A 23475-nucleotide genomic window follows, 5' to 3' on the forward strand; every position below is an offset into this window, starting at 1 on the left:
TGTTAATCCGCCATTCAACCATAGTAGTTACCTGGGCTTCACTTCAAATGACCGCAGCAGGTAGCCTGGGCTCCTGGCACCGGGATGCCAGTGCCCACAGCCGTTCGCTTCAAACATCCATAGCAGGATCCTATAACATTTTTTCCCGCACCGAGATGCTAGTGCCCGACATGTCTTACTCATGCAGCATTCACCCATGAAGATGGTGCTCCTTCTGTCAATTTTGAGGGTTCCGAACAATTCACAAGGAAAAGCCAAGTTGCTTTCCAGCTTTTGAAATCTACCCTATAATAGCCACATAGCCACAATAGCCGCGCTATTCTACCACGAACCTTACCCATACTCCTCATCATCATCAACAGCTGCTGTTTTCAGTTCAACATAACCCTTCCATGATTTGGTCTCTAACCCTGGCCATCATGCACATAGTTTAGTTAACTTAGCACATTAACTTCTCTTCACTCTGTTAACTTCACTTCCTAGAAAGCGTTTTTATTCAAGAGCTGCTTGAAATCCTTGCCACAGACCCACTATATGTCCAAGTCATCCATTCAATACACTCCAAGTCGCTCCAACATGGTCATAATTATTTGGTTTCCTAAGTCATTTGAGTTCTCTCCTTGAGTTTCTACACTTCACATAGACCCACTTTGTTAGACCTGCTTTTCTTACCTCTCTTAATTTCCAGATGATTCCATAGTAGTTCAAGTGTGATCATGCCAAACTGTTAATCCGGTCAGTTTACATTTGTCTTCTCTTCAAAGTCTAACCTACGCCCACTCCTTCCAAGTCCGGACAATCGCATGCACGTAATCTCCTTGTCCAGCATTCTTCTCATCTACTACTCCAGTCACTCCTTCAGAACCAGAGCAGTCACTTTGGCTCTCCGCATAGCATCCCTGATCACTGAATTTGATCGGAACTAAAGTTTTCAGATCCACACTGTCTCATTCCAAGTAACCAGAAGTGGTTTGGGGGTCCATCATGCCTAGGTGCTACGGCAGATTCCCTACCAAAGCTTCCCCACACCGCAGCATCAGACCCAAGAACTTCACAAGATCACACTTCATCCGAATCATTCATTTAGTCAATAAATCATTTTAACGTATCTTGTTGATGGTGTGGTCCATGCTGATGAACTGGAGCTTAAAGCGTAATTTCGGGAGCCGGACCACACTTCAACCGCGCCACTTCCGGGCTGGGTGCTACGGCGGATTCCCTACCGAAGCTTCCCCACACCGCAACATCAAAACCAAGAACTTCACAAGATCACACGTCATCCGGAATGAGTCATTTTGTCAATAAATAATTTTAATGTATCTTGTTGATGGTGTGGTCCATGCTAGTGAAATATTTATTTACTTGTTCATTTAGTTGAAGCTATTTTATTCTGATTTTTTATTCATTTTGGAGCTGAAACTGTGAGGCAATTAACAGAAAATTAATCTGCAAATGTTCTGACTGATTAATTGTACAATTAATTAAGTCATTTTTTGGGGGGAATAAATGCCAAACCTAGTTACCAGCTTCTCATTTGTGAGGATTATCTATCTTTTCGTTGTCCTATGTGGTAATTAATTTTAGGGTTGGCCTTTTGATTGGACAGAAAAAGCTGTTCAAAGATGTCACATTGGGATAATGATGATTTTAATAATTTTCTGACATTTTAGAAACTTAACAGTTAATTACTGTAATTTATCAAGAAAATAATCATCAAATTGATCAGTATTGCAAGTAATTTAGCCTGAAGGGTTGGTATTTTAATGCTTACACTGATATAAAATATAAAAATGTCATAATTTTAGGTCTAAATATGTGTCGCATTTACTCTGAGCAGATGAAAATACGTTGCTGTTTCATTTTTAATTGAACCCAGGATTACAGTTCAATGTTCTTTAGCATTCCTCTTCACTCCAGTTCATTAAAACACTTTTCAACAACGTCTCATGCCAATTTTTTCTCTTAGTGTCTCTGTGCTCCATGTTGTTAGCAAGTACATAATCTCATTTCACACATCCTCCACTTAAATCACAGCAGGGCCAAATGGAGGCTGCAAATATTGGCTCCAGTTTCACTGGTAGTCAGTGATGGAAGTTCGGGGGTATATCTGGCTGAAGTTGCACCCCTCTTACTTTAACAAATCTTACTGGCTTGGTGATGATTTATGTTTTAAAACCTCAACTTTGTTAATCAGTGCCATTCTGCCATTCTCTCTCTCATTTTAATAGCATTTTTTTGTCAAAGTTATAAAATGAATACATTTAAAACAAAACAAAACACTGCAGCGCATCAACTGCAAAAGTTGAGGTGAGCGTGTTTTTGATCTAATGTAAATGAGTTGAGTTAAAGTTGAATTGTAAATGAATATTGAAGACAATGGTTGAAATTCTAAAAGATTTGAGAGAATATGGTGGACCAATTCAAGACAACTATCTGTTTTTATTTTTTATCACATACTGACACACTATACTGTAAACACATGAACATACACCCACCAGAACACAAAGAATCGAGTGATGAAGCACCATGATTTCCAAAGATTTGACTTCTTGTCTTTATCCTCGATCCATCGATTTTTTACATTTTACTCTCGTCCCTTCAGTCCTATTGTTACATTTTGCCTTTCCTCAGTTTCCTTTTCCTCTCCCTTTCTTATTTCCTCTTCCACTTCTCTCCTTTTTTTTCTGTGTCAGCGGCCCTCAGGCCATCTCTGAGTGCTTTCACTAACCCTTACTTTTGGAGTGGATGGTGCATTGGGCATGATATTGCTGTCTTTCAATATTTAAGTGTTGAGTCAGTGTTTTAGTCAAGAACACCTAAACTGAGACAAAATCATGACCAAAACCAGAGTGCATTGAGGCCAAGACAACACCAAGACTTTGAGGCGTTAAGGCCGAGTCAAGACCAGACAGTATATATACAGCCTACTTAATTAGCTGATATGTTCCCAGTTTCTTTAGGTGAGGTGTGATTCATTTGGATGCTGTTTTGCAAATTAACTCTTGAACTCTGAAGAACATTCTGATGACATCTCCTCACAGACAGCCACAGCTTCTTCTTGGCCTCCTGCATTCACTTTCTTGAAGTGTGTGTGAAGCAGGATGGAAAGTGGTAACAGTAACAAATTAGAAGTGTCAAGTCAAGAGACAGAGCGCTTCAAAAAAAAGGTCTTGAGACCAGCCTTGGGATTTCAGTACTAAGTACTACAACACTGTTAAGTAATACTGATCCAAAATGGAGAAGGAATGGAAAAAATGTAGCAGCCTTTGGTTGTTAGAGGTAAAAGAAAAGTTTTAAAATGACACATTATTCAGAAGAAGCAAATAAGAAGCTGTTCCAAGATTGGATGATTGTATGGCACTCTTCTCTGTTCTTTGGATACATGGCAGGACGAAGCAAACGAACAATGCTGAAGTCCCAATGAGGGAGCAAAAACCATCATCGTTTCCATCACAACCTCCACTGCACGTCAGGACAGAGTTTAAAATCCTCCCCTGACTCATCAGTGTAACTGTAGAAATGCAGAGCCTACCTGAAACAACCTAAAACTCCCAAACTCCCTCCACTAACTCAGATCTGATGACTTTTTGACCAGCACTCCAGCACTGAGGTCTGTACTGTGGCAGGATGTACCTATAGCTTAGCTGCTCCCGGGCCCTGAACATTGGAATTTTTTTAGAAAAAGGCCTCAGTCCTTTTTACCAACTTTTTCTGTCCTGTTATGGACTCCCAGGCACTTCCTAAAGATGCTTTTATTACTTTTAAATGTAAATCTATGTATAATCAATCAGAATTCATTAGCTTTTTGTGCTTTTTAATCAAAGCACTTGGAGATTTTTCTTTTAAGTTTTAGCTTATTAAAGATATTTTCATTATTTAGTGCACTCTCTAAGCAATCAATCCTGTTGCTTCTAAACATTTGGCTTAAGAATGATTAAATCGCTCTTCTGCTGCAAATTTGCAAGTTGGGTTTTTCAAATTTTTATCACTGTGGTTGAACGATCTTTTGAAGGCTTTTTAATGATTCAAAACTTGCAAAGAGAGGTGCAGGGTCAGAAAGAAGACAAAAGCATCACGCTGTCCAAGAGGTGAGCAGAAAAACAGGTTGACTTTTATTCAGTCACCAAACTAAAATTAGCATTCAAGAAAGATATAAGGTATACTTTGTTACTGCCTCTCCTAAAAAACTGAATTTTCTTGATTTGCTCAAACCAACAAATTCATATTAAATTCTGCAATCTAGAAGCAAAAATACGGTTTGAAAATAAATAATAAAATGTACAACACACATTATTCATCTTAATTAACTGAGATTTCCACACATACAGTATGATCATCCAATGAAAGTAATACCCATTTACTCATAGATCCCATGAAAGGATACCTATTGAGGCGTGCTCCCTTTTAAAGCACCTGCCGAGATGGCCTACACAAAGGACTGAAAACAGGTCATGTTTTCTCTACATTGCATCATGTTTTTAAGATAGATGTATCTATAAAAGACTCACCATCTTTCATCTTGCAAAGATGGCCCAGCAAACAGTGAGGGAGTTGGCACTTCTTCACACTTGTCCAGTGGTGTGTCACTTTATCGGACATCCACAGACCAGAAGTAGCTTTCCAAAATTCCATCTTCCAGTTTTGGCTCTTTAAAAGTTTCTAACCCTGCTGTTTGCAGCTCAGTGAGGTTAGAAAGTTAGCTTCACAGTGAAAAATCACCTGCTGGTTGTCAGTGTGTCTGTTTCAGGCAACGCTGTATCATTCTGATGGAGTGTCATGGTTGGCTGGATTCTAGTGGAAGGTATTGCACCATATCTATGCAAGCATGTATCCTTCTTTTATTCTCTCCTCTATCTTGTTTTGTTTGTTTCTCGCCCCCCTTCCCTGTAGCTCTCTTCCTTTCGAATAATTTATATGAAAAAAAGCTATAGAGCTGAATTTTATTATCTGATTCAAAGTTTTCAACTTTTTTTTCTCTTACTTTTTACCCCCCTGTCCTCCATCTGTCTTCTCATTTAATCTCCATTTCAAATCCTTCCTCTTATATCCAGAGAACACACACACACAAATCTTTTTAAACATTTTTAATGATTTGCTTCCCATACAGGGAACGTTCTCTAATATTAATTCCCCTGCCTTTAACCCCAAATGTAACCATCCCTTATCTTTACCTCACTGTAACCCCAAACCCCGAGGTGCAGCATTTTGTCCTGGGAAGATGGAGAAAAACATACACACAACTCACACAGACACACACACACATAGACAGCCCAAGGCTATAAAGTTGTAAATTTTTGGGTCAAAGCAGCAAGGTGACAGAGCAGTAGATAAATCCACCAGCAATCTGCTCAAAACTTGAATGACCTACACACACACACACACACACCCTTGCAACTGTACATCCTGTAAATGATGTATATGTAAAAACCTGCTTATTTTAAGTATATGCACTCGCACACACACACTGTACTTACGTTAGCTAGAAAGCTAAAGAATAAAGAGTCATGCCTTTGGTTGCTGAAGGTTGCGTAATAAATAAAACACTGCTGTGGGGAAGATGGATCGTCAGAATAACAGAACTTGTACTAAACTTTCGTCATAAGCTACGAGCCTTTACTCTTCATATATTTACTGCCAAGCTGTAAGTAACTCCCTGACGCCCTGATTATGAGACCAAGGTTGGTTTTGCTTGCTGAGAGCTCAAGGCTGAAGTGAACTCGTGTCTCAGATCATCATTTTAGTTTGTCAATATTGCTGTGTCTCCAGATTTACTGCTACTGTCCCATTTTAGTCACACACCTCCAGCTGATTCAGTCAACAATCTCTCTGTGATGCATGGGGGACAGCAACACTTGGCTATCTGCATGGAACAGACATTTCACTACAAGAGGCAGGCTTCAGAAAGAACCGGGTTTTAGATTGGACTAGCCGAACCGCTAACTCATTTATCTAAAAACTAGGCATCGTTGAGGACAGTGATTGACACTTTCTTCTTTTTAATCCAGTCTTCATTCAGAATTTTGATTGCACATCTGTTTTCAGCCCGGGAATATTTACAGAACAACATGCCAAAATAAATCAAGTGCTTCTTTTCTTTTTTCTTTTCTTAAATCTGAAAAAAAGTGGTCTTATTTGCTAATGAGGATGTGCTCCTATTGACGTGGTCAAACCGTTTTTTACCCAAGACGTGCTCATTAAGGATGTTGATCAGTCTGTTGTTTATTTTGCTGCTTAATAACTTCCCCAGATTGCTGCTTGCACTTCTGCCTCAGTAATTACTCAGGTTCAATTGTCTCCACTCTTATAAAATAGGGATATAAGCCCTTGCTGCCAGATGTCGAGAAAAAAAAAAAAGAAGCAGCTTAACCGAATGCTAGGTTGAATAACGTGAGCGTAGCAGCATGCAAATCCATTTAGCCGTTCATAAGCATCTCATTAAAGCTTTCAGAACCACTCATCCGCTCTGTTTTCAGCACATAAATCCTCATGGCCTGTGCTAGACATGATATTGGAAAGTCAAGTAGGTTTTGATTGTTTCAAATTCTTGTTTGCTGTTATTGAACTGAAATAATTGGGGTCATTTCAAGTAACAGTATAATACATTATCCAGAATTGTCTGTTTTGTAAAGGATGCAGCCTCTGCATTCAGGATGCAGGTTTTCTTGGTTGTAAGATGACCTTGTGGGTTTAGATTTACCAGGAGATACTGTGTCCAATAATCATCTGTTTTGGTCTAAGAATAATTGAATATGACTTCCAAATTATCATGATGCTGCTGACCATGGTTGCTTCATCATCTTAAGCAGCAGGGGGTGTGAAGGTAATCAGAGACGCTTCACCACAGTGTGAAGAAGCTCTCAGGAGACGGCAATGACTTACACAGCAGCACTCATTGAAGCTTGACTGAGGAGAATGGACATCAGCTGTACAAGTGAATCAGTGTGTAGATGCTGATGGTAACATTTAACTCAAACTTAGACGCGCAAGATCTACTAGTATCCAAATGAGGCTATAACTTAGCCAGCTGAGTGACAATTCAATTGGTTCAAAACAGGAACTACGCCTACCTAAGGTACCCTAAATCACCCTGGATTGCATAGTCACATACAATGCATTCTAAGAGCGAGGTAGTCAGTCTGTCTGTTAGATTTATCTTAACCTTGGTTTCTTAACAAAGTGGCACAGAGAAGTTCGAGCTCACCCTTATCGGCCCAGCTGCTCTGTGTAGTCAGCCAATGAGTCAGAGAACAGACACAGAGTTTAACTTATTGCTTTGGAAGAGGCACAGGCTGTGACCTGTGGCCTCCCTTAGGTTTGCAGATGGCCCAAGAGTGGCACAGAGAACACTCCACCATTTCAACTCCAATGCAAAGAAGATTCCTTCACAGGAGGCTCGCTACAGGTGCAGCTAATGGGGTTAGTAAAGGGCATGCTGATTAATGATTGGTTCTTGTGTAAACCTCATTGTGAGGAAAATGAGGTTTGGATTGGACGGGAAAACAACCCTCTGTCCTACAAGGTACATTTAAATACAAGAAATGATACATTTGGAATGAATTTACAACCCAGAAAGCGTGATTTCTCCCCAGAAGTCAGGGGGGAGATGAGGTGGATTTCTGGATGAATAAAGAGCAGACCTTTGACACCACGTCCTGGGATTCACTTCCCGAGTTCAACGTGTTGTTACATACTAAAACAGGTGGGAAGAAAGATTGTAGAAAGTCAATACATTCAATCTTGACTTTTACAGAATGTTTCCATGACCACCATCTTTCTTTTTGTTGCTTTTAGTTGCCGAAATATAACCGTGAAAATGCTCTGATTGTCAGCAGTGAATACTGTGTGGAAAACGTGTGGTTATGTATGATGGCATGTAACAGTTTGTAGATATTATATTATATCTTAATGTAATCCAGACAGCTTGACATATCCCACAAAATGTGTTTGGTAATGCAAATTTGTTGTAGGCCTGGTGAGCATAATTTTTTAGAGAAACGGGTTGAAATATTTGAGAAATGTGTTCTATTCTATTTTGTTTGGGGAAAAGGGGAGCTGGAGCACACTGATTGATTTGAAGCCTTTAATAGTGTAAACAGATGTTTCAGCACTAAAATCTGTGAGAACACAAGGGACAGAGAGAAGAGACTTGGCTTAGAGTAATGAAGTATTCTTCCTCATTAATTTTTTTAAAACTTGATACTCAACATCTGTTGAATTGCTGTTCCTGCAATTTAGTCAGCTGTGGTCTTCTCTCTCATTAGCAGCTGTAACTTCCCCCTCATACTTCATTTTGTTACTATTCAAGGTATAAAGCCTTCGTAAATTACAGACCTGTTTGAATGCAAAACGAAAAAAGAAAGAATGCATGTTAAATACTCATGAGTTCAATGATGGCACAGAAAATGAGAAAGAGAGAAACAGAGCAGTGTTTTCCATTTTAAACTATCAACTCCACATTTCCTCGAGACCAGAGCAACATTTGACTTTGATATCGGACTCCTTTGTAATAAATTGAAATGTTTTCGTCGGTCACGCAATGTCAGCTCACACGTGCATCTGAAAGCTCGCCTCTGAGACAATGAATTCATTTGATTTAGTTTATTTGTCTGCACATCTGAGTAGGTAAGGAAGATTGTCCCACACAAAGCAGACAAAGTATTACAAGTTGTTCAATTAACCTTTCCACACTCAGTGTCAGCTCTTTTTTTAAGAATCTTCCAACCCCTCTTTTTTTCTCTTTGGTAATACTGTCATTATCAAACTAAACCAGATATAGCACCTGAAAACATTTGTAATTTGAACGTGGTGAGAGTAAAAGACAGTAATTAGCGAGGAAAGACGCTTTTAACACTCAACTTCAATAGTGTTACAGTGAAGTTGTGACGGAGCAGGAAAAAACAGTAAAAGTTCTTCAGCAAACCACGAACAGTTAGCTTTCATATCTCTAGAATAAAACCACTTTGTCTCTTATAGTCTTGAATTACTAATGACTTTTAAATAATTGACTGAAGAAAAATCTATTTCTTTTGATGAACTGAGAAGAATCACATTTTACCATTTTACTCCGCTGCACGGTTAATCAGTGTATTGTCCCTTTTCATTTCTTTAATACTTTTTGTTTTTTCATTTTGTCTTTTCTGCTCTCTGTTGACCTCATTCTTTCACTTTTTGATATATCAGCTCAATTTATTCTATTTTAATTTAGGTGTATTTGATTCATTTCAAATATCCTTTCTTGGCTTAAGGGTCAGAAAATATACTGAAACTGCTTTTAATATTTTTAGATATGATTATACTTTATATGAAGAGCAAAGGGGGAAAAAAAGCAGAAAATGAAATAATCAATTAACTATTGTAACTACAAAAAAGGTGATTCTGGTTGGTTAGATTTGGGTTTTCATTGTCTGCAGGGAAGAACTGCTGATGTTCCTGGACAAATCTATTTTCTGTTTTAAATTCTTTTTATTCCTCAGGCTACTGGCCATGTTTTCTGAAACTCTTTCAAATTCCTTTGACCTGGGATTGATCTGGTTTTTGTATGATCTGCAGAGGTTTGTGTTGCTTGCCTGTGTTTTTTCCGATTGTAGTTGAGTTCATTGCTACTGTCAGATCTCATGCCACACTTCTCACAGCACAATAGCATGGACAACACCATCAATTATAAGCCATTAACATCTTTTAATTCAGAATGTCTTCTTGAAATGCATATATTCAAGAGTCACCAGTTCATCACAGGGCTCACACATAGAGACAAACAACCATTCACACTCACATTCACAGCTTTGAGTCTTTGGACTATGGGGATGAAGCCGGAGTACCCGGAGAGAATCCACGCAGACACGGGAAGAAACTGCAAACTCCACACAGAAAGGCCAAAGCCACAAACTTCCCAGCCACAGAAACCCAGAACCTGGGCCTAAAATCCTTCTCTGGTGGTCCAAACACCTGCGGTACAAACACTAACACTCCAGCTCTGTGCTCTGAGCTCACAGTCAGGACAACCCAGCTAATAAACTGAGCTAATATTAGCTAACACCAGGTGTACTTCACATAAAATATGATCAGGTTTTCACCGAAATCAGTCAAATGGCTGCTGGTGTGTGACATGGGACATACGACAAGAACAGGTGTATGAGTAACAGAGTGGGAATGACAGACACATCATTCACCTGATTACATATCAGTATGCGTTTACATCTTATGTGCATTAACTGTTTGTTTTTTTGAAGAAAGTGAAAGAAATAACTGCATATAGAAAAGACAAATATTCCTGTTCCATGAGAATGTCTCACACTTATCAGATGTTCTAAGGCTGCAGTGACGCGTCATTGATTGACGTTTAGGAAAAAAGGCAGCGTGCTGATGAAAATGAAAAAGTGAGCTAATGTTTTCATTAAGCGGAGCCTCGTGAACATAATCATACTAACATCCATTAGCTGTGAATAAAATGATCAAACATGACATTTTTCATTATTGGAGTGCCACCATTTTACTAAATAATTTTTTAAAATATATTTAGGTTATTTTTTTTCAAGGCACTTCTTCGAGTTTCAGTGCAGGAGAAGCACACCTGTTTCCTCCTATGATATGAGCATGTCAGCGGTTGTTTGCGTTTTCATTGATAAAATGTTGCAAGCATGCTCCTGCCATAGGCCTTTTTCAACGAAGACATATTCGATGTGTAGGACAAGCAGAGGCGTAAATAATAATGTGAGTTATGGTTGAATTCCTTTGCTGCCTCAGTTTCTGCATCCCGCTATCGTGCACACTGACTCACACTGTCACACTGTCATGACTTATTTGGACACTTGAATAGAAGGGAGCCATTGTTAATGTTATTAGTAACACCTGTGCTTTTCTTGCTGTGACAAGTTAAAATGTCTGCAGTGGATACGGCCCATCGAGGTGGGAATTGCTGTTTTGGTCGAGGAATCTAAGCGTAGCATATAAAACAACTTGCTGACAACTTCCAACAGCAAAAGTCCTATTTTCTGTTTTCCCTCTCTAGCCATTAAAATGATGATGTATTCTCTTTGTTCCCTCAAAGTCTGATTCACTGGACATGCCAAACCCAATCTCTTTCTTCTCTGTCTACTGCCTCAGAATAAAAGTAGCTTTGACTTTCCCTCCTCCATCGGCAGAAGTAACCATGTTTTTCTTAATGGAAACAAAGATACAAACTAATCTGACACATACCAAGGACACTGATAAGTCATTCCAATGCCACGTCTGAACGTTTGAGTCTTCTGACAGCCTGAAACTCCTTCAAATGTCTCTGAGTCCTTCATCTGTATTTCTCTGTTACAACATTTTCATAGACCAACGCTATCACCTAGACTTTGTTATCCACGATTGGGTTTGATGTCATTGTAGAGCCAACAGGTGTGAACCAGAAAAATGTGCCCATATCCCCATAAAATCACACTGGGTGCTGCCACTGTGACCACAAATTCAGCTTCCTTTTCACCACCACTGAAGCAGCTTAAGGATTTGTCTCACAGCTCACAGGGATTTATGTTCTGATGGCATAATAAAATAAAGATAGCCTTGTTCTGCTGTTTCCAAGCTTAAAGAGAGACTTGCTTATGTTCTCAACTCTTCAATGAGTTAAGATTATTGGATAGTGGATGACATAATGTGATACTGCAGTTATCGCTTTATTGAAGTTCAACATTTCTGTCCTCTCCACGCACAGATGTCAAAGGTCAGGGTATCTTACCTGCATCCGTGAGGCAAACCTTCCTGTGCTGCTGGATGCTGACATATCAGTAAGTTGGATCACATTGGATTTATCGTCTTGAGTCCTCTGCTACATATTGCCAAATGACAGGGATCATTAAATCCACCCTTACTTTCTAGCACAGTGTGAACCTGAGGGAGCCTTCCTTACCTGGGGCTTCAATTCCCCAAAAGCATATAATCATCTAAAAACGCCAAAAGATGAAAAACCTCACAGTTCCCTGTTGTCCAGATGTAGTACATTTGTTGCATATGACTGGATAAAAATATCTCTATGGAGATTTTTCAGTTTTTCACAGATTACACAGACTATATATTTTTTCGCAAAAGCCACATTCAAAAGCCATTTATCACTACTATAACTACTGATTGTTTCCAATTCTGTATTCAACGATGTACTTAAATGGGAAACACTCTTTTGGGATGAAGCCTGTTAAACCTTTGCACATGATAAAGTTTGGTGGAGTTGTAAAGCATGCTGGGTATTATGCCAAACTTAATAATCAACCAACAAGAACAGTGGTCACACTGGTTTATAGGCCCCATTTGCTTCAATGGGGAATGGACTAAGTGATCAAACTCCAGCCTGCAAAGTCATGAGGCTCTACAATATCCTACACTGACCTCTCATTTAAGAAGTACTGATTGATTATATATTCTTGTTTGTAGTATAACTGCACAGTGAGACATGACATGCAAATTATTGGCTGGTTTGTTATAGTAGTGATGTTAATGAGAATTGATAACAGTAACTATTATTTTATCTCTTACCTCCACACACAGACCAGTCAGCTAAACCTGTGATATGGCCATGATTTACCTGCTCAGTAGGTATGGCGTCTGATGAAGTCAAGTAAAGGACAGGTATAAGTTTGACCTCCACTTTGTTCACTTGAACCTGCAAAATCATCTTCTTTCATCGTTCCCGGGAATCTGTCGAGGATCGAAGATCCAACATCTTTCTGGAGACGTATCTGCAAAAGCCCAGTGACAATTTTGTGGAGTTTTGTTTGTTAAGTGAAATGAAGCGAACTGTGGTTGGTCATACTTTCTTGCTTTGAGTTTTGTTTTGTTGTATAACCAGAAAATCCAGACGTTTGCTTCTTTGAATACTGAAATGAATTATATATAGTATATATCGCTTGCCCTTTTGCTCTGATAAACAATTTGAAAATTGAGCAGATGGTGTGGTTGGAAAAAAAACAAAACAGGGGTCACGTGTAGTCTGAATACATGTATCCTTTGTGGGATTTTTTGGATTTAACTTGTGACTGGTTTAAACTTGGTCAAACTGGTACAAAGCAGTACTTGTGGTAAGCTATTGTTAGCCATGCTAGCTCCCACACTCATACTCGTACTCAGTACCCGTATATTTACCATTCCACTTCCTTTGTGCCTCAGTACGTGAGTAATTTTTGAAACGTCTGATGCTGCCACATCATTAGTTTAGATGCCAGTCACACCAACGCAGCCCTGAGAAGTGGTCGAATCAAGCAAAATAAGTGATTGTATCATGGGTGTGTGCAGCCTTTAACTTGACCTGACCTCTTAAATGTCTTTGGGTGAATTTTTCCATTTATTTTAAATTCACCTCCAAAGACCGACGAAAAAAAAAAAAACAGAGCTTGAAGAAAACTGCTGAATCTTACAACTTTAGTTTTACTTTCTTTTATGATAACAAGTTTTTGTTGTATGCGATGGTCTTGACTGCTCATCCCACTGGACTCCACTCTAAAAATATTAACCAAGAGATATCAACAAATACATTGACTAAAGATGAGAACAAACAAAGGAGATTAATTTGGGGTGTGTGGACTGATAAGTCTTTCAGCTACTTTTTTTGTTATTGACGACACAAAAACAGTTTTTTAGCCTTGATCAGTATTTTGTGACTTTCCTTTTTAATTATCTCTTTTAACACACACTCTAACATTAGACTTGTGCTCTGATCTTGTCAACTAAAACAAACCACAGGGCTTCAATCAACCACATCAACCAGCAAAGCGGGTGTAACCAACAAGACAGTGAGTTGGAAAGTCTGTTTTAAGGCATTAAAATGTTCCGAGTTGTAACAGGAACGATGTCTAAAATTAGGACAATAAAATGGAATTCTCCATGTGGTAAGAAGAAGTAACAGGACATACATTGGTATGCAATTTTGTTGTTGTCCACACAGTAGCTGCTGTGCCTCTGATGGCCACTATAACACAGTAACTGACAGAACTGATGAACACTGATGATGCTAAATGATAAAAAAAAAAAAAAACAGCTTCCCTATGGTGAAATGACAAAGAGCAGCATCACTCACCTGTCAGCTGCACCCTGTAATTACCCGTTGGTGTATATAAAGCGTATGAGTAATATAGAATACTCAAGAGTGTGTGGGTTTTTATATTAGGGGGAACATCTCCTTTAATGTCCCCGTATATGCTGTAAATGGTTGTGGGCGTTTTAACTGTCCCCAAACCTCAGCCTCCCTGCCAGAGTCTGAGACTCCCTTCAGATAAAAGTCCACCAGCAGCAGACCTGTGACCGGTTATGACCTGCTTTATGCACCGTACGAGGCATCTCACACATACACAAACACAAACACACATTTATTCTCTTATTACAGCTGACTGTGTGTGTGTGTGTGTGTGTGTGTGTGTGTGTGTGTGTGTGTGTGTGTGTGTGTTAGAAAGAGACAGAGAGTTGTGTAGAAGCAGTTAATTTGGTATGTTGAGGGAATGTGTGTATAAATATCTTGGTACCTTGGACAGGGTGATGCAGTTAGACACAAATTATAGTTATGGCTGTGTGTGTGTGTGTGTGTGTGTGTTGGACAGTATGAGTCAGTTACAGACAGTATTTATAGTTATAGGACGAGGTGAACAGAGGACACAAAGCACGCACACAAAAACACACACAAAGTTAACTATACATTAAACTATCTTCACACGGTGGATACACTCTCACTCATACACACACACAGGCACACACACACACACTCACACACATGCAAACAACAGGATATTTCACAGCTGACAGTAAGTCATCTATTGTTGCCACGTAGTGGTAATCAATACTGTCTCTATTGGACACATACATCATCGGCAATGAGCTGTACTGACTGTGTGAGTGTGTGTGTGTGTGAGACTCTGTGTATGTGTCTTTATGGAGGTGTAGCATGGTGACAATAGGCTGTGTGTATCTGTGTGTTTGAGAGATCCTGTAAACGTTTCTCTGTGTGACCTCGTTAGAGCTCCAACTAACACTTTATTTTCATTATTGATTAATGAGCCGATTCATTCATTTGCTTAATCTAATAAATATTTAATCTATAAAACAGCAGGAAACAAATGTAAAAAATGTAGATGACAAGTTCCCAAAGCCGAACATGACATCAAATTTTATACTAGAAAGCCAGTAAATATAATTTAAGGAGCTGGAACAAGAATAAAAACATGACTTAAACCAGGAATTGATTAGTTAAATTTCTGCTGATTATTCAAATAAACAAAGAAGATGTTTCGACGGCATCTAAGATACAGGAATTAGGTGTTAAATAATTTAATGTGAACATTAAAAATCTCAAAGGATAATAACACAGGATTTTGATTAACTAAATAATTATGTGAAGATGTGGGTGAAAATCTGATTACAGAAAAATACCATTTTTGGCACTCAGGCTCTCCACTCCCACCATTTATTTATTTTGTCATCACTTTGAGAGGCTCCAGCTGTGCAGCTCCAGTCTGTGAGGGTTGTTGTGTTCTGTATTTATGTATGTAAACAAAGGATGAGAGAGCTGGAGAAGAAGCTTTCACTGTACTTGTGACAATAAACCTGAACTTGAACTGATCATCACAATAATTGTTTTCCTCACTTTAACTGCCCAAATCATCCTGAGCATCCTCTTGTGGCACCTTTAGGGCCGGTGTTAAAAATTCAGATTTGTTTTTGTAAAAAAAAAAAAAAGAAAGAAACTAAAGATGCCCCTGATGTGTTTATGTTGGCAGAATTGATCAAGTGGAATCAGGTTGTGTCATAATTTGTGTGTGTGTCTGTGGCGCAGAAAGCTAGATAAATGAAAAAACACAAATCATGATTTGTTTATAGCTGATATAGATTTGCATGTTTTGTGTGTGTGTGTGTGTGTGTGTGTGTGTGTGTGTGCACACGCATCGTTTACCATACCATTAATTCAACTAAGCTACAAAATGAATCGCTGACTTGTCTGCTCAGTAGAAAAACACTTTGTCTTTTCTATTTGTCATGTGGTGTGCATCACAGGTCGAGCAGTCATACCAGATAAAACTCATATTTGTGTACATTTAGGATGACTGGCACTTAGCTTCTCCTGTTATGCAGCTTGACTACGGAGGAGCTCAGCAGAAGAATAAGCCTCAATTCCTAAATCATCATTAGCAACAACCAGCAAGCCACGGCTCAGTGCCCTGAAAATCCTCTTTTGACCCTCAAATGGTCCTTGGAGAGATGAGCTGGGAATATAAAAAAACTGAATAAGCAGAGAGGCGGAGGATATTTTCACCACGGAGAGAGTTATTTGTCTCAGAAACAACAGGGCCATTCGTTCTTTTTACCATTTGCTGAGCCATTTCGCCAAGCAAGACGAACAACAACAATGAATAGCGCCATTCTTCACAGATGCAAAAGCAGATAAATAAAATATACCTTACAGAACGCAAGCCACAGCTTGGAAAGTGGGCGGGCTGCCAGACAGTTGCCGCTCCTGGACTTCAGGGAGGGAATGAGAAATGCTCCAATATCCCTCAATGGATATAGGCAAAGGTTCCCATGCAGTGGGATGCTGCCATGTAGCAGTATTTACTTTTTCTCTGTGACCATTTTAAAGATATATCTAAGAAGGGGGGGAGGTCCCTGATGTCCCATCATGCAACATGGTTGCCATTGAAAACCCTATTCATTGTTGTTTATGGCTCCCAAACAACACACCTACAACAATAAAGTACTTACAAAGGTGAACACAATAGCATAATCTCTGCAAATTTTTACTAAACAAGCTGACCTGCTATTACTCAAGAAAGAGTCCACACATGTACAGATACATTTTTATAACGTGCTAAAATGTAGTTGCAGCATAATTTTGCATTTCTTTACCGCAACTGACAGCTGACGTTGGGCCTCGTGCAAGAACATTTTTGTGTGCGTACCTCAAATATGATGAATTACACCACACCACATTTCATTCACAAAAATATGACTGATCTTTAGTGAAATTAAAAAAAGAACATCACACTGTTCAAGTCCTGCTGTCAGAAATCATTAAATGAGAACACGTCATATTCAGGAGTGTCAGTAGTGCAGACTGTCAAGAGCCAAATTAAATGACAACATATTAATACAGCGTCCACATGCCATAAAAACATCTTTAAAAGTGCTCCAAGATTGGCCAATAAAAATCATAAAATCGATCAAAAATACATTCTTTAACCTTGTGGCAAATTGGCAAGCATGATGAAGATGTCAATAGAATATTAGTTTTGGATAATTGTAGTTATTTGCTTTCAATTCATAGTTTTTTTTTCTCTCGTGATTATCAAGTCAAACGTGTTTTTCTTGTTGTGGAGAAAGGCAGACACTCTGTGCCACAAGAATGAATCTGTTTATATAAGAGTGGTTCTTGCATGGGCCGCATTGTCTCCAACGTGTGCTGAGTGATTCACTTGACCCTGGCACTCAGGAAAAGCCCTTCACACCACATTCTGCAATATTAAAACACATGTGTGTGTCAAAGGGAAACTGTTTGGTTTTACCACAAATCTTTTAATAAAAAAAAGAAAAGAAAAGAAATGACGCTTTGGGCTGCATGTGGTAAACACCATCGAGCTGTAAAATAAAAAAATAAAAAAAGGGTGGCAGAGGTGGAGTTGGGTTTTCTACTGGAATGTGGATTACATGAGTAATATTTCCAAATCTATCTGTCTCGCCAAAACAACCTTATATGTATCCGGTCTGCTCGCCTCCACAGCAGGAATAATAAATTCAATATTCCAGCCAGATGCACAAACCTGCCATTATTCACTATACCTGCCTGCGTGTGTGTGTGCACTTGAGAGAGAAATGGAGAGGCATTACGAAAGAATGAAGATGTGTGTAGGTTTGTGCATATGTGTGTGTGTGCGCTGAACCGCTGTTTCTGATTGTAATACATGAGGGCTTGCTGTATTTGAACCACATGTGTTACATGCCTGCTGTTCTAGTTTTACATTAATAAAATGTGTGTCTGTGTGCGAGCGTACAATCCTGCTCCTGCTATGGAGTGTTACAGTAATAAAATCATCACACGACCTCATTGTTTCTGACATTTAACCAGAAAACTCTGAAACAGGAGAGGAGAGGAGAGCGGAGGAGAAAACATATTGAAGAAAACATCCCCATGTGGTTGAGGGCTTCAAGCCGTGGCGATTATTCTCGACGCGATGGCAGCTTTATTTTCATACTAATTTCCAAGCATCACCCTGTGAATCAGATAGCTCATGCCTACAGACGATACACTTGCCTCCAGTGGGGATGGGAACGTTGGAAATTGGGGCAGTATATTCTCATGTCATGAGCTGATTTGTAGCGGTTAAACCTCTGAATTTTATTGTGGACGGTGTAAGTCCGCATTGTCAAAAGTGTTTATATATAGATGGTAGAACTGGACACAGAGGAGAAGCTATCACATTTCATCTCCTATAAGGGAGCAGTAAATATATGAACAAGCAAGTTGGCCAAGAAGTCTTCCAAATATCAGTCAGAGAATTGGAATAACTGTCTTCCTGACACTGAGGTAATAGGAAAAAATCCACCCTAAAACTATTTACAAATGTTAGAGTAAAGAATTTAGTAATGTATTTTGCATCTGGGAGCACTTTTTGGCTGGTGCGATTTTTCCTAATCCTTGTAGCTTGCTTGTACCTTAGTTTTAGTATTTGTTTTCATTTCAAATTAAACAGATGGTATACAATAACAATGGAAAATAATGTGCAGGCAAGAGGAAAAAGCCCTGATTACCTTTACCTCATACAGTCTTCAAAATGTTAAAGATTGATTGAGGTTGTTCCATAAAAACAAAACTGAATTAAACAAAATTATAAATATGTTCAAATAATGTTCTGTTGAACTTAAACAAAATGAGCTCCATAGTTCAGGACTGTGTATCATATTATTGAAAACTGACAAGAGGACATCAGGGTCATGTCAAGGGTTTGTAGGGTTACATGACTCCAAAAGGAATTCTAAGTTTGTATACATAAGACACATTAAGACAAATAAATTACAATTAAAGAGATTTAAAGTTCTCTCATACCTGGCAGTGTGGGGAAACATTCACACCATAATGTAGGGAGATACTGTTTACAGATATCATAAAAAATGTAAATGAACAAATAAAATGTGAGATTTGAAGGTTTCTCTGTGAAATTCTTTTTCGATTATGTTGATGAAATTTGGACTTCTGACCAATTTTCCACAATTTCCACGATTTCTCTCTCTGGACATAAAAGTACATATTGTACTTGAAATATGATGTCAGTGTAAAAAGTTGAAAATGTAGTCACATCATGCTGAAATATTTTTCAGTGCAGCTAAGCGAGTTTTAATGGTGTAGCGTTTGCTTCCATCAGTCAGAGCCGTCAGATTCCTTTGTCATTCCTTCAGTCAGAGACTCATTTTAAGATGTTCACACTGACAGTCAACAGTCATAAAAAGTGAGATCCACTGTAGAACAGGAACAGCGTATGAGTTTCTTCCCTCACGGCTGCTGTAATATATTGCAGCTTCAAGACACATTTTGACTAAAGAGCGTGACTCACTTTTTCTTGATACGAACAAATCCTGCTTTCACTCCTGCGCTCTCCGCCTACGCACAGCCAAACGAAAGCAACAAGTTCATTTCTGATCAGAGGGGATTGGTTAGAGTCATTCTGGGAAATGCAAGGAAGCATTAACCGGAGTAGCAGACAGGTTGAGAGGGAGTGGGGACACCGAAGGAGTAAATTGCAACACTTAATCACAAAATAACTGCTGGAATGCACTGAGCATCGCAGATTGATGGTATCTAAGAGAGAAAGGGTACCTGAGGGTGGAATTTTCCTTTAATCGTGTAGCCAACATCCAATGACTCACAGGCCCCGACGCGATGACAGCGGGTAACACAACAGGACTGCTGTCCAGTTGTGTGTGTTATGTGCTGTATCTATGTGTGGGAGGGCAGTGGTGGCGGTGGTGGAGGTGGCAGAACAGACTGGAAACAAACTGTACCTCTGCAAAGTCAACAAGCTGTGACCGAGTTGCAGCAAAAGAGTTAGGGTGGCAATATTAACGATGCCAGTGAAAGACACAAACAGTACTGAAATGAATTATTTCCATTTTCGCTTCACATATTTTTCATGTGAACCAGCAGAAAAGTTCGGAGAGTTCCCTTCCATGTATAATCCATTACAGATTACTGATTGCCTGCTTAAAACGGTGATCAGTCACAGAATTCAGAGCAAAACTTTGAATTTATTTTCCATTACACTGCCTCCACAACCTATATAACATCGCTTCGAGACAGCAGTTATTCCAGTGTATACATTTTAAAGGACCAGTGTATAAGATTGTGTAAAAAGGGGTCTATTTACAAAATATGGTAGAAATTATATATAACATTCATAACTATTTAATCTGTTTAATCTACTTTTGCATTTTATGAATGTATAGTAATCTGAAATTAAAAAAACATGTTTTTAATACTTTCAAATGAGCCTACATAATCTACAGACACTGCAGCTCTTCCTTCCTTCCTTTTTGCATATTTTGCAGCCACCCTAGTTTTCCTTCATGCCCGGAACAGGAGGGCGACTGAAGGGGGTTGCAATCTGCAACTGTATCACTAGATGCCACTAAATCCTAGAAACTGATCCTTTACTTCAAATGACACTGTGATAAACAGACAAAGAGTAATTCAAATTTGTTCTAGTAGACTCTTTTCTTCTCATACTGTTCTGTTCTGGTCAGTTTTGGTTGCTTGGTGCACAAATCCCATTATGTAAGTGGTCTTTCAGTCTGAAAATAGCACTGCGTTACAAAAAAATGCAAAGGGGCCGTGTTGGTGTGGGTGTGTTGCTATAGGTACTGTGAGAAGATGAAATATGGTGTAGGAAATCATATTTAACAGAATGTCACGACCAAAACACTGCACAGCCGTTTGAACAGCTTTGAGGAAGAACTTTACCAACTGTTGAAAGTTAACTTTGGATAATCATTTTATCTCCTGTTGTGACACAAAGTAATATGTAGAATGATGCAGCAATTCACTGGTAAAGGTAACATTTTAGCCAGGTTCAATGTTTTACTGGATGTTTTTTGTTGTCTTGACAAAATGTTGGTTTCATGACAGTTAAAGAGGAGGCTGTGCTTTTTGACACAAAGCTGTTGTTGTTTTTAAAAAGCAGCCATAAGGAGTCACTATGCTTCATGACAACGGCTTGTCAGATTGAAATTGAAATTGGAGGAATTATGTCAGACAACTTCGCAACTTTCATAAGCCGACAGTCCGGTAAGCATGCCTACGTCATGCAGCGATTGACCATGTGTGCTCCATCTGTTTTTGTGAATACAAGTGCAAAGGCAAAGGTTTTTTTTTTTTGCCACACCTTCAAGTGTGCCAATTGGAAGCAGGTACCAAAACCTTTGCCTTCAGACTTGGTAAAACCACTTTGTACAATAACGTTCATTTCAAACAAACCTTGGCATTTGGTATCAAGGACTGTGCCCGACTTTTCAGTCAAATTGGATTTGATTCCTTTCCAGGGCCAGACTAACTCCCATATCAGCCTGCATGAGTCTCATGTTTTAGTCTATTGTTGTCATGATACAAACATTTTGACTGATACCAATATTAAGTCTAGTTTCACAATACCAACCTATGGTTATATTTACTGGCTAAAATGCTAATTTATTATGTACTATAGACATACTCACACATAAAGCACAAAGCCCATCTATTGTAGTTCCAAAACAGCAAACCATAATTCTACCAACAGACCACTTGATTTCCACTTGAACGTTACTCCAGCAATCCACCCTTTGTAATGGCTGCTCTGTCTGATAAAATAGAGCCACTGTAGTTAATGTTCAAGTATAGTTAAGTGTAGTTAAGCTTAATAGTGAAATGAGTAAAAAAAAAATTGAGTGTTGTGTGGAGACTGGGCTGAGTTGAGGAGCTGCTCCTCGCTGACGGTAGCTGCTGAGCACCGGGGAGTTTTTGGAGAAGAGAGGTGGGGACAAAGCCGGAGCTTCTGGATGAATAAAGACCTGGGGTCGCATTGGATTTGGCTCTGATACGGCGGAGGGACAGCTCATACTATTTTTTAAAAACTTTTGTGGATTAAATAGTGTTTTATCGTCACTCTTGCCTGTCTGCAGTGAGCCACAACGGTGCAAACACACAAACACACACTCTGTCCATTGCTTGTTAGCTGCATTCTGGCTGTTTGCTGGAGTACAGCTGCAGTGAATCTCACGCTAGAACGCGATGCAAAACCGTTTTTTGTGTGAACATATCATGACTGACCTACAGCAAGCACTGAACATTGGGAAGTTCTTACACTTTAACAAAAATATTTGAAAAAGTACCTACATTTTGTTATACTTGAAGCATTATTTTTAATCTGCCTCACCCTTTAATGCTTTTCTGACTTAAATCAATTTTTGGGGGGGCAGCCCTGGAGTTTTCCACAGATTACTGAAATCAAACAAACCGTTTCACAAATGAACATTAAGATTCAACATTCTCCTCTCATTTTTGATGCAGGACATTGTTTCAGCACTCCTTGTTTACTCAGCTCTGACTGCGAGTTGCACACATGCCACAGAGTAATCCTGCTCAAAGTGAACGATGAGAAGCAGGTCATGGACAATTTAAATGGCCCCTTGGGTTTATTACAGTTTGATTTGATTTTGGACTCAGATACAGCACATAAATATAAAGTACTTTGGGTTTTGTCTCCTCCACTTATGCGGTATCTTTGACATCAGAGATCATTTAACGTGACATCGGAGTGTCTCTTTGCTTTTCCAGTGAGCAACTTGTTTGTGCAAATTATCAAAAAGGTTACCCCTGATTCCTGCTGAGCTCCACAGATTACTGTAGTCTCATTAAGGCGGCGTATGAGAGCAGGAACACAATACGGGGGCGACGTTTGAGTAATCATTTATCAAGCTTTTATTGAATACCTGATAGCGTTCCTTTTTGGATTCCTGCACATGAAGGCCTCGCTGCCGCGGCTGCATTTGTGTATTTCATAACTTTAAAAGCTTCTGTCAAAAATGTTAATACATTTCATTACCATAAACCTTTTATTATCCTCCACAAATGCAGTTGTTATTACTACAAAGCTTTGAGTGTCTGCAGCTCAGAGCAACTAATGGCTTTGCCGTGTGTGTGTGTGTGTGTGTGTACAGTGTGTGTGCATATGTATGTGTGTGCGTACGTTCTACATGAGTAATATTGTAGTATAGATGAATTATTGGCACCCATCCATGAATATGCACTGCTGCACCACAAGGGTCTTTAATGTGTGTGTGTGTGTGTGTGTGTGTGTGTGCGCGTGTGGGTATAAACCCATAGCTTTTATATACTGGCTGGCAGACAAAAACAACAACCCTGAAGGTAAAGGAGACAAATCTAATCATACTACACAAGGGGAAAGCAATCTCACACACACACACACACACACACACACA

This window comes from Larimichthys crocea, chromosome XIII (assembly GCF_000972845.2).
Source record: "Larimichthys crocea isolate SSNF chromosome XIII, L_crocea_2.0, whole genome shotgun sequence".
Lineage (NCBI taxonomy): Eukaryota > Metazoa > Chordata > Actinopteri > Sciaenidae > Larimichthys > Larimichthys crocea.